Raw genomic sequence first — 12363 nt, 5'->3', positions numbered from 1 at the left:
TCTGGAGAGAGCACAGACATTGTTACGTTGGACTAAAAAATAGTTATTCTTGTGTTCCCCGTTGGAGTTGTTGTTTTTTTTTTTTTTTCTCTAGTCCAGTTGCTGTCAAGATATCTTAAGGTAAGACAATAATATTTTTTATGTTTTATTAACTTTTTGTGGGGGAACCTCGCCGACAGTGTGTCCAGACAAATAATTAGAAATGTGTAGTTTTAAGTTCAACTGGAGAAACATTTACTTTAAGTGTTTAGATTTGATGAAAATAGACCACCCACTCAATATATCGCGGGTGTCAAGGTCCAAAATAAATCCACTATATTTCAAGGGACAAGATATAGTGAGGGTCCCATAGAAAAACAAATAGGCTCACAAATAAACTACTGTACAACCACTTCCTCAGTTTATCGGATTTGTCAGGGTCCTCTATAAATCCTCTACTCAACCTGCTTTCTCATTTTTCGTATATATAAAAAGCACCACACCGTTTTAATTCGTACAGCGGAGGGTAATTGCTTCTTATCAACTTCAGTCTCCAATTAATTTCATGAGGCTTGCTCTCCACAAACCTGCTGCATTGAAATAATCCAGTCACAACAACATAGGAGGCTTGTTGCTAGGGAGCTGACATCACTGCCTTGTGGCTTTTGCTAGTGCATTGCTGCCACACGTGAACACCTCATTGGCTAAAATAAAAACCTCTTCAGCAAGTAGATATTTAATTTGCTTTGTGTTATTTTGCAATACGTGCGTAACAGTACAATAGTAATGCTTTGTTTTTAATTGTTTTGTATATTTGTTTATGATGTGTAGTACAAAATAAAAAAATGAACAGTAATTCTAAGTGCCTATGTATATTGCAGCCAAGGCATACGCAGTTAGACAGTAAACATGGGGAGCCAACTCCACAGTATAGCAAGGGGCGATATAACGAGGGGTGGGTGTATATGTAAGTTCTGAAACAACGATGCATCGGGTTGCATCGATAGTAAAAAAAACACTATCCTCCCAGCCCTACCATAAACCAATTTGGCATATATTTATATCACTTGTGGTGAAGGCCGTTAGTAACAAAACTTAAACTGCTTCCTTTAAAAGGTATACATGTTTTTGTAAAGACTGCTATTTTTCTGAGATTTGGAAATACATGTGGACTGTAAAGAGCTTGGACAGCTGGAGTAGAGATCTTCAGCGCTCATCCACAGCTATGACGGTGTTACAATCCACATGGAGGGCACTCCTGCCCAGGCTCTCATTGGAATCGATGGAGTCCAGCAGAGAATCCAGCATTGCCATAGGAGTCGGAGCAGGCGGAGCCAACACCAGGCCAGACTTCAAAATGACAGAGCCCTTCCTGAAACACACACCAAGACAATGCAGTTGCTTCAGCCATCAACACTGGTGACAGGGGGCACCACTACATCTAACCAGACCACAGCAGGCTCTTTGATCCAATATTTGAACTAACACTGCTTGAAATGTAATGCATTCAGTTAAGGTTTCAGGGTTTTTTGCATTGTCCACATAACAAGCAGACAGGTTTTACATGATGACTAAAGAGCAATGAATGCTTCATTATATAAAAGACCTAGCATGTAAACCGTATAGGACACCGTATAGGACATTTATGGTTTTAGTAAATTACTTTTCAATAACACACATTTTATTGTACAGAACAGGGTTCAGTTTGGACACATCTTGGCCTTACAGCCCAGGTATTTGTTGCAACATGTTTTACATTATGCAAGGGAACTTGTTAGATATCCTTCCAAGATGTAGAGTACAGCAAGCTATTATACCAATTATAGTTTATTAAACTAATTACAATTAGGGCAAGCCTTCACTTAAGGGATTATTTTCATCCTGTTAAAGAGTTCTCTATTGTTTTAATTTGTTAATCTGTTTCTGCTTGCATCAATTACCAGGCTTCCCTACTCCTAATTATTTAATCACTTCTAAATGCAGAATTTCTGAAATAAGGTGGATTGAGAAATTAGCTCTAGGACTGTGCAACTGTGGTACCTGCTAGTAAATGGAAAGTTTAAACAAGATCACGGTTTCAGAGAGGACAAAAAAGTATAGCTGCATGTAACAGAAATACAATGATTCTTGGTTGTAAATCTCCCTCCCGACCTGTGAAGGCACTAAGCAGCGAGAACAGAGTTCCTTGGACGGGCTGGTCTGACAGTTCTTCAGGGTTCAAGAGAAGTCAGCCAGCCAGGATTGGAGTTTACCAAGGGGTCATGTTTGACAGCATAAAAGGGGATGGAGAATCATAATCGGTTCCTCACTTTGGTTTAAATGTGAGTAGAATCAAAAAGGTCAGTAAAAGTAACCACAGAAAGTAAAACCGTGAGTGTTGTGTTTTGTTTGTAATTGTCTTGTACTTTACTAGACAGCTAATACAATTCCAGAGCTATCGCCAAGGGTCAACACTAAACCGGACAACGGGGTGATAAAAAAAAAAAATACATACACATGTATAAACATACAGAAGTACATGTGAAGTGTGTGCGTGTGTTTCAATGATAGCAAGATGGAGAGAACCTCTGAGACTGCATTATCATTTCCATTGCCTGTCAGATTGAGGTGCTTTCTGTTCCTTTATGTAAAACACAGATTTTTACAAAAAAAAAAAACATACCTCTCCCCTTCATTTATCACAACTCCACGCTAATTCAAAAGTATTTCCGTCATCCTTAACCTCCCCAATAAGTCTGACATCACATTAAAACTGACTTGGAGGGAAATGAGAGACTTTTCTTTAGTGGGTGCATGTATTTATCAAATTCCATTTCATTTCTTAGGCATAAAAAAAAATACAGACAAGACACTATATATCACAGAAAAACCACTCCTTTAGTATATTCCGATTTTCATAGATATAATATACCACTGGTTCAACTCTGCTAAATTTGAAGTAGTGACTTGGGTTAACTATTAACAATTCAGTCCCCTATTTTCCTTTTTTCTACATATTCTCATAGTTTAGGCCAGAGTACTGTGATTAGCCTAGTTGCCCTTCTCTGTACTTTTTCAAGTGCAACAATATAGTGAAGTGACAAACTCAATGCATTGTATATTTAGGTGAGTTTTACCTAGAGTATTATATAGTCTTGGCATAACTTCCCTAAACTTGTATTCCACACAAAAACAGGGGAAGTTGTTTCCCCTCAATCTTACCATTGACATTCAGGCTGGTCCCCCCCGCCCCCAACCCAAGGGTTTAATGTCCCCTACTTACCTGTTTGGGGTTTTTTTGTTTTTTTTTTCTCTCCTGAGTGTTAACAGACTACACCTGCATCAAAGCAAGTGAGCATAGGTGGGCCAACTGGCCTTTTCTCATTATACAATTTCTTATGTTCTAAAGCAATATGTAGCCAAACAATGTTAACTCCTATTCACATTTGTGGGGGAAGATTGATAGGAAATAGAACATTGTTTCAAATAATGTATAATTGTACAAGTAAGCATGCATGGTAGAGTGCTGGAGACAGAAAGCAGGGCAGATGCATTGCAAATCACTACAAGGACAACTTCTTAAAACCTCTTCTCCCCAACTTCTTGCATTTGAATACAGCAGAAGCTTTACACTCAAACACTGACTAATATACTAAAGCAAAGGAGTAAGCACTGCAATAAACTGTAAAAAAAGCAGCATATACCCCAGTGTACACCCATGCCGTCATTTATCTGTCAAAACTGGGATTATGTGCATACCTTATTGCTCAGCCCTTGGAGGATATCCAATCTACTCTGAGGGAGTCCTGGTGATGCAAGGCCCATTTGCAGGGTCACAAACCTGACTGACAGCTTCTCGGGAGCAGGTTCGTCAGATTGAACCCTGTTTGAATAAAGTTAGGGAATACAGTAAAACATTCATGTTAACAGTATGTGGAATTCCAAAGAGATAGGTTTATTGGGAATGATCAATAAATGCCATAAGACAATTGCTAATTGATGGATTTGCAAGATTGGATGTTGATTCATCTGTTTGCATTATAAAACAAGCAAATAGAAGGTTAGCTACCCTACATTTGGACTACAAGTTGACTACAATGGATCCTTAAAATACAAATCATGTCAGCGACTGTCATCCCCTGCTCCAGCTGTAAATACACCATGACTACATCCACTGTATGCACATGAAAGATGCCTCCATAAACTCAGACTAGGATATGCTCAATAACTTCTTAAATGGTGGCCAATAGCAATTTTCATTACACTTCGACAAGCAGTTTTTGGAAGTATGGACATTCGCCAGACTTCACTATATTTACATATTAATCTCCAGCTAGAAATCATGATCAACTTGCCTCAAACAAAGCAGGTTAGGTGATGTGCAGTCTGCTTGCAGGCACAATACTCTTTAATTCAAAAGGTAATCTACAGGGACAATACAGTTCCTACAAATGGTATAGTACCATGGTTTAGTGTTCGGAAAACGAGAACTCCTGGATGTGTGAATGAACACACTGTTAGAATGAGCTCAGGATGTCACTAACCATTCGACTCCATAGACATCAATCTTCCACAGATGAGGCCAGCAAAGACAGAGGAGTGGGCTTTATTACACCACTCCCCATTTAAAATACACTGTTATTGCTGTGGAACGATCAGAGAACAGGAGGCCAGCAAAGACAAGGAGTGGGCTTTACTACAGCGCTCCCCATTTAAAATATACTGTCATTGCTGTGGAGCGATCAGAGAACAGGAGGCCAGTAAAGACAGAGGAGTGGGCTTTACTATAGAGCTCCCCAACACACTGTAGTTGTGTGCCTGAGGTAAGACACATGTCTTATAAAAGAGAGCACCAGTGATAGTTTAAGTACACCATGGGGCAAATGGGAGCCATACTACCCAACTCCACAATATAAAGCACTGCCTTATAACAAGGGAGCACAGTACTGTGCTGCCAGTATCCAGCTCAGATCACTTCTTATTCATAATAGAAGGATATTTTCCAGTATAGATCAACAGAAAATGATCAAGACTTCTAGTTTCTAGAATACAAAAAGAAGTCTGTTTAATAATGACCAGGCTAGTTCATAGTGTGTGTCACACATCAAATCCTTTCACTTTTGTTTAAACCATCACAATACACTTTCACTGCTCATGATCTTTTAAAAGTAGAAACAATAAAGAACATGCCATCAATAGGGAAAAAAACTAAACACACACACATTTAGAGTTTGGAATAGGTGTGATTGCTTTAAGAGCTTGGCTAGGTGTCAAATTATAATGGGAAGGGAGTGATAAACTAAACTTAACACAATGAGTGGGATTATGTCTTATATACAGAAGTCCCAAGGCTTGTGTGGGTAGATGTGATCAGATAATCTTTGTTTTCTGCAGCAACATTGAAGACTCCTGTGAATCAAGCACATTAAGAGTACAGTAGAGCAAAGAATATTTTTGCTCCCAGGTCTAAAGTCATGTAAGGGGCACAACGAAAATCATGTGACAAAGAAACCGCAATAAGAAACCTCACCAGGGTCTTCATACAAACTCACTGTAGCTGGGGCCACCTTTGAAGTGACTTGACACCTGTCATGACCCCCCCCCCCCCCCCCCCCCCCCCCACCCCCCCCCCCCATTGTCAGGTCGTGCATGGTTATTACTTTGACGTTCAAGAGAAAAAAATAAATTTTACAGTGAAACATGAAATAAGACTATTGGAACAGGCAAAACTAGTGCTGGGACAAATATTCTAATATGTGAACAAACACTGCTTGAAATGTATTTGCCACCATGTTCACAAAATAAGCTGAAACAAAAAACAAATTGCCTTAACTGTGGAAGATGCACATTTTAAGAAAATCTGTAAGATTAACAAAAAAAATTTAAGAAATGCCCATGGAGAAGAATATAACATTCCAAGCTACATTAGTCTCCGAGCTGGAATAAACCACTGTCTAAATGAAAACAAAACTAGAGAATCTGTCAATATACTCTCACTCTGAATTTGTCACTTAAAATAATATCCTTAAAAAGTAACTCTGCTGGCTCAACTTAGCCCCCTGGTGGATCTTTAACAGTAATGTACAATTCAACACTATCAAATAAAGATTCTTATTTTTGCATGTTTCAATTAAATTAAATCTCAGCTTAACTTTGTGTAGTTCAAAGTTATAAGTAGAATTACTTGATTGGTTTAATGATATTTAATTAAAAAAAAAAAATTAAAAAATTGCTCTAAACATGATTTATGCTTTTATTTCAAAATCCACTGTTTGATCTGGATTAGAAATTCAGTAAGACCCTTCAGGGTGTCCGTTTACATCCAATATACAAACCTCAGGAGGGGTTTATGGCAGTCTCTGTCTCGTGCATCACAGCCCCCCGAGGCGTCCGTATACAGACACCCTGTCAGGTCTTATTGCACACATATACAATTACTATCAAGCACATATCATTAATGTTGTCTTAAACATGGTCTACTATACAGAACAGCATTTCCCTTTCCGTTTTCTTTCATAGGTGACTCAGGGGTACCAGGTTTATCTTTTTGCAGAGGGATTTCTGTTTATTATACATTTTGTATGAATTATATATCTGCTTTGTCGTTAATTCCAAATGAAAGAATATTTGAACGAGACAGCTGCATTCATCTCATCAGTGAATGACTAAATATTTAAAACAATTTCATTCAACCCACAGCAAAGGGTGTTTTGACAAAGGGGAACCCTTGATAGGTCAAACAGCTTCTCCGTGTCTGCTTCCCAAACAGAACTATATTACCCCTCTGAAAAACTGCACACCCACTAAACAGTTGCGACACCCCAGGAGACCCTGAACCCCACATTGAGTAACCAAGCTATAACTAATAGGGCCACACTCCCCTGACAAGCACAAAACACAGAAACATTGAAACAATCAGAGTGTGTTGTACCAATTAGTACTGAGGGGACTAATATACTGTCTCACACCAGTTCTGTGCCAATAAACGCCTCACAGTGACATGGACTGACAGAGATGGCTTCAGATAACTTCTGTTAATACATCATGGTCCACAGACCCAGGTTGTAAAAAAAAAAAAAAGTATGAGCAACACAGACAACAAACTTCATCTACTGTTAAATAGCTGTGGTGTTGTGTAACAAAGCTCAGCTTCAGGATTGGAAAATGTGTAGCCACAATCACTCAGTGGCTCCTTCTGGTGGTTAAATTGAGAAGTAACTTGCACAGGTTGAGGAGTGGAGATCTGCCTCCCACAGACTAACGGGGAGAGGAGCAGGATTAGTATTGCTGCAGAAATACTTAATTAGATATACAGATTCAAAGAATACAGGGCATTATCCAAAACATGTGTCTAATCTAATTTATTTTAAACAGGTTTCAAGATGTTATGATTGTTTGAAAAACAAAAATATGAAAATATTTTTCCATATTTCATTAAAATGTACTAACTTAAAACTGGTTTCAAGGCTTTCTTGCTTTGCATTATCTTGGTTTATTCATAGGCAGTAAAGAGGTGGTACAAGTTACAATACTATCTACTGACCAGACAGACAATCCTTTTTTTTTTTTTTTTTTTTTTTTTATATAGCACCATTTATAGTGGACCACCATCACAAAGCGCTTTACAAATTACGAGCCTAGGGTGTGTGAACTATACATTAGCTGCAGAGTCACTTACAAAGTCTCACCCAAAAGACGGAGCACAAGGGGGTTAACATTAGAACCTCCGGACCAATACATTGTTAAACTGCTTTGTTATGAAAATGTAAGACATACTAAAAATGGGTCACAGTTCTAGTGGTAAGTGACTTGCTCAGGGTCACACACTGAGTCAATGGCTGGGATTTGAATCGGGGACCTCCTGGTTATAAGCCTCTTTCTTTAATCACTGGACCACTGATCTAGCACAAGCTATTTAACTAAAAAGACATCTCACAAAAATGTGTGAATCCTTGTTTCCAGACATACCCTTATACTGACTTGCGAAAGCCCTGTCCATCTATGAGAAAAAGAAAGGAAAGCAAGAATAAACAATTCCATTACACACCACTAGAGGGAAACAAAATACAAGTGTAAATGCCTTGTTCGCCGCAGAAATTTACATTAAGTAGCAATAAATCACAACAATTGGAATCAATGTGAATTGGAGCATTTACATTTTGTAAAATGGCAGAAAGTACAGAAATATACACCTACTGTTTTTTGTAACTGAAAACATTTCGAAAACTGATCCTGGTTTGTTGTCATGGTAATGCACTGCAGAGATTCAGTACAGTACAGGCCTATGACCTCACAGTTGTGTTGGCATGCTTCAACCCTACATGGTTTTGAAAACCTTCACAACCACTCATCCAATTTTGATGAAACTTGGTACATACATTGCTGAGTACTATACTAGATGATGTTCCTTGTACCAAACACGAAATGTAAATTAGTCTGGCAACATATTATATAACACAAAGAGCGCAACATGGCACAGTGTCAGAACAGAAGTGATACACCATATACTATATAATACAAAGAGTGCAGCATGGCACTGTGTCAGAACAGAAGTGATACACAAATGGGCATTCCAGGGTTTATAACTTCCTGCCCCACCACTAGCTGCAAAAACAATGACCTTGCCATAACCGGTTCTTATTTTACTTACAGTTGCTTTGATTTGTCTCAAGATTTTTTTTTTTCTTATAAGCCTTCTTCCGAGTACCTCTGGCATCACCCACAGTTATCTTGAACTACAGAGGCAAGGCCATCACTGGAGTTGTGGCTGTATTGTATACCAAGCGAGTTGAACTTTGCACAGTGACAGTTTGAGTTCCAGTAGCCTTAGTTTTGACCGACACAGGCAGAGAAGGACTACTACTACTTGGCAGTTGTCCTGCCTTCCAAGTGGTGAATGTTGCTGGAAGACCTGCAGATCTCATCAGAGGATTGCTTGTTCCATCAACACTCTGAGCAGCAGTCACCACACACTGGAGACATTTGTGGAAAAGGTTTGTCCTGGATAATGCTTAATAGTCAGAGCAGATAACGTGAATCCAGGGCTAGAAATTTTACTCCTTGGTTCCTCTATTTTAAGACCATCTCCTGTAGTGGGATGAGATGTCAAGTAAGAGGATGTGGGCACCAATGCACTTGTTAGAGAGCCTATGGCTGAAGTCAGCTTTGCTTGACCATTAGGAAGAGATGGCAGTAAGAAGGGTTTGTCCTTCTGAATGGTCAGTAGTTTGTGACACTGAATGAAACTTCCTGGAAGCAATGTAGGCAACAGTAATGCAGGGATTGTTTCAACTATCAGAAATCGTGTACTAGGTTGCCTTCTTGAAGGGCCATTATTTGTTCTGACTTGGGGCAGGGAGTAAAATGAATTTTGGACTGGGGCACTTGGAGAGCCAGTAGTATTTGCTGTTACTGAAGTAGACACCAAATTGCTACTAGGAGTCCCATCTGTCAGCAAGAACTGGTTTGACACTCTTTACTCCAGGCCTGCAGATCTTGTAAGTGGATTGCTTGTTTCATGAACTTGGGAGTAGTCAGTAGTTTTTAACGTTGTAGGCAACATGCCAGGAGACAGTACAATGTAAAGGCAGATAATGTATAGGCAGTGCCTGAGAACAGTGTAGCCATTGTACTCCTGGGTTCCTGTGCTGTGGAGCAAGATGGACTTGGCGCTGGAGTACTTGTTGGGGAGCACGTTATCGTTGCCATGACTGTAGTATGCGGACTGGCTACTTGCAGTCACCTCAAGAGGTGTATGTGAAGGCTGAGTTGACAGTCTTTGCTTCCATGTTGCTGGAAGGCTTCCATGGCTTTTCAGTGGATAGCTTGTTCCAGTTTGATGCGTAGTCTTGGTGGATTCTGTGGGAGAGCTGCTGAAATGGGATGTGGAATTAGATGAACTTAGAACAGGGGTACCTTCTGAATTGTCCATCATCTGGGCTAGCACTGAAGTAGACCCTGGCTGGATATGAGCCATCAAATCATCAATAATCCTGGATAACTGCGTTGACATGCTTGTGAATGTTCCAAGACATCCTGCAGATCTGGTTAATGGATTGCTTGTCTCACCAGTTCCTGATGTTGCAGTGTCAGTTGTCATCTTACTACTGGGATCTATGGGAAAGGTCTGTCTTTGCAATGCAGATATTGTGAATCCCAGTATTGGTAACAGTTCAGAAGTTCTGCTCTTAGTGCTCTGGCTTAAAATACTATTACTTACGGCAGAATAGGATGTGAAGGATGATGACATTTTTTGTCGAGTCCTACTTGTAATCTATACTTTGACTGGCTGGCTTGTACCTAAAACATCAACATTTGTCAGTGATGACTGTGTCAACATGATAAGCTTCAATTTCCTGAACATTGGTAGAAGACTGTCATGTCTCATTTCACCAACTCCCTGAATAGAAGCCAGAGAAATCATTTCACTTGTGGAATCTGTGAAAAAGGGCCTGTCCTGGAGAAGGGTTAGTCTTCTTTGACATTGTATACAACACTTTAGTAAGCTCTGCTGATAAAGTGGATACAGTGCTTGAGAACAGTTCCTTAGTCGACACGTTCTATGAGTACTCATCAGAAAGCTAATCATCTTTGCTGTAACTGAAGTAGAAGCTGACTGGGTACTAGCTCCAACACTGAGAGTGATCAGTGATGACAGACTTGCCCCCTTTGTTTGAGGGCTAGCAGTGTATTGCCAATGTATTGCTTAATCCATTGACGCTCTGAGGCGCAGTCTTCCTGGGGGTTTGTCCCTGCACTGCAGACAATGTGCTTGGCTTTGTTGAAAGCCCATCACTGGTGGCAGAACTGGAATGTGAACTTGGGATACCAGGAAGCTTTTCTGTGATTTAAATATCTCCTGACTGGCTACCTGTCATCAAATGAAAAGTGATCCATGGGGAATGTGTTGACAGTCTTTGATGCCATGTTGATAGTTTTGCTCGAAGCTCTGGTTGTGTTTTTACTGGAATGCCCATTTCACCGATACCTCAAGATGTGGTAGGATCTGTGTCAAAGGGTTGCTTTAGGTAAAGGTCAATTGTCTTTGATAGCTCTGGAAGCAGTTTAGTGTATACAGTGCTTGAAAACACCATTTTAGTACCACCATGTTCCATTCATGAAGGTTTATGAATGGAATACAGATGTACATGTTGGAAGGCCACTCATTTCTTGAGTATGTGAGGTCTTTGTTGTAGAATGTCTTGTGGGAAGTGGTTTAGTACTCTGAGAAATTGAAGATACAGATATTGGTATAGGCTCTGTGCACAAGATGTCATCAGTGGGCTTCCGGTTTAACTTATACTGGCATACTTCCTGTTTAATACATGTTGATGGTGATCATAGTTCGTTTCTGGTATACGTGGGTTTGTTGAAGATTATTTCGTTATTATTCTATTAGATATTGTTTTATTCGTACAATGAGTGCCACAGGTACAAAATTGAAATCTGTGAAATATCATAAACGAGGGAAGCACCTCAGAACATTGTTGTGTCCCTTTTTGTTCAACGTCGTCGCAATACAACTCCAGTGCATGCTTTTACTCTTCCTGTGAATGAAGAACTTAAAAAGAAGTGGCTCAACAACATCCACCGAGAGCAATTTACGGCAACAAAACACACAAATTAAAAATAAGTCATAAAACACAAAATATTGACAACATTAAACAAAGGAATTCATAACTGGAGGAATTCATAACTAAGTTTGTCAGTACACTAAAGTTTTTAGTATTTAGTATCATTTAAATAAATGATCGATCTTGTTCATTAGTGTATTAGTAAAGTATTAGTAACTTGAATAATGCAAAGAAATTGAAATTGAACTTGTGTAACTGTAAATCAAACCTTCAACAACTCGAACAGCTACGCTAATTTGTATCCTACACTCAAACTGTACGGCTTCTCATTCTTCATCGATCTGAAACACCTGGCTCTCACACTTATTTCAGGAATGGATCAAACCATAACACAATGGGAGTCTTATTTCCATCCCTACACAGCTGTTTGTAACATCTCCTTTGTTTAGATAATGTCTAATTCCCTTTCTGTATTGGTGAAACGCACAAAACGATTGGCTCCCTATACATACTTCATACGATCATACCAAGATACACGCAGACATCATATATATATGGATGTACTTACAAATCGATGCTTGTGATGTGGTCTGGTTTTGTTTTTTGTATATTTCATAAAAATATAATTTGTTTTAGATTTTGCGCCTTTTTTGGGGTGGATCTGGGCAGTATACATTATAGAGGGGAGGGGTTTGTGACTTGACAGCTGTAATAATCTAATTGCACATAAAAATAAATCTTAATGCTTAATTGTTTCTGATATGTCGTAACCAATATACAGAATATTGTATTTGTTTCTCTTTCTGTAATATTTGTACAAAGAAAACCTACA

The sequence above is a fragment of the Polyodon spathula genome, chromosome 19, assembly GCF_017654505.1.
Source record: "Polyodon spathula isolate WHYD16114869_AA chromosome 19, ASM1765450v1, whole genome shotgun sequence".
NCBI classification, from domain to species: domain Eukaryota; kingdom Metazoa; phylum Chordata; class Actinopteri; order Acipenseriformes; family Polyodontidae; genus Polyodon; species Polyodon spathula.
The sequence above is the reverse complement of the archived record's forward strand: the minus strand, read 5'-3'. Positions refer to the sequence as shown.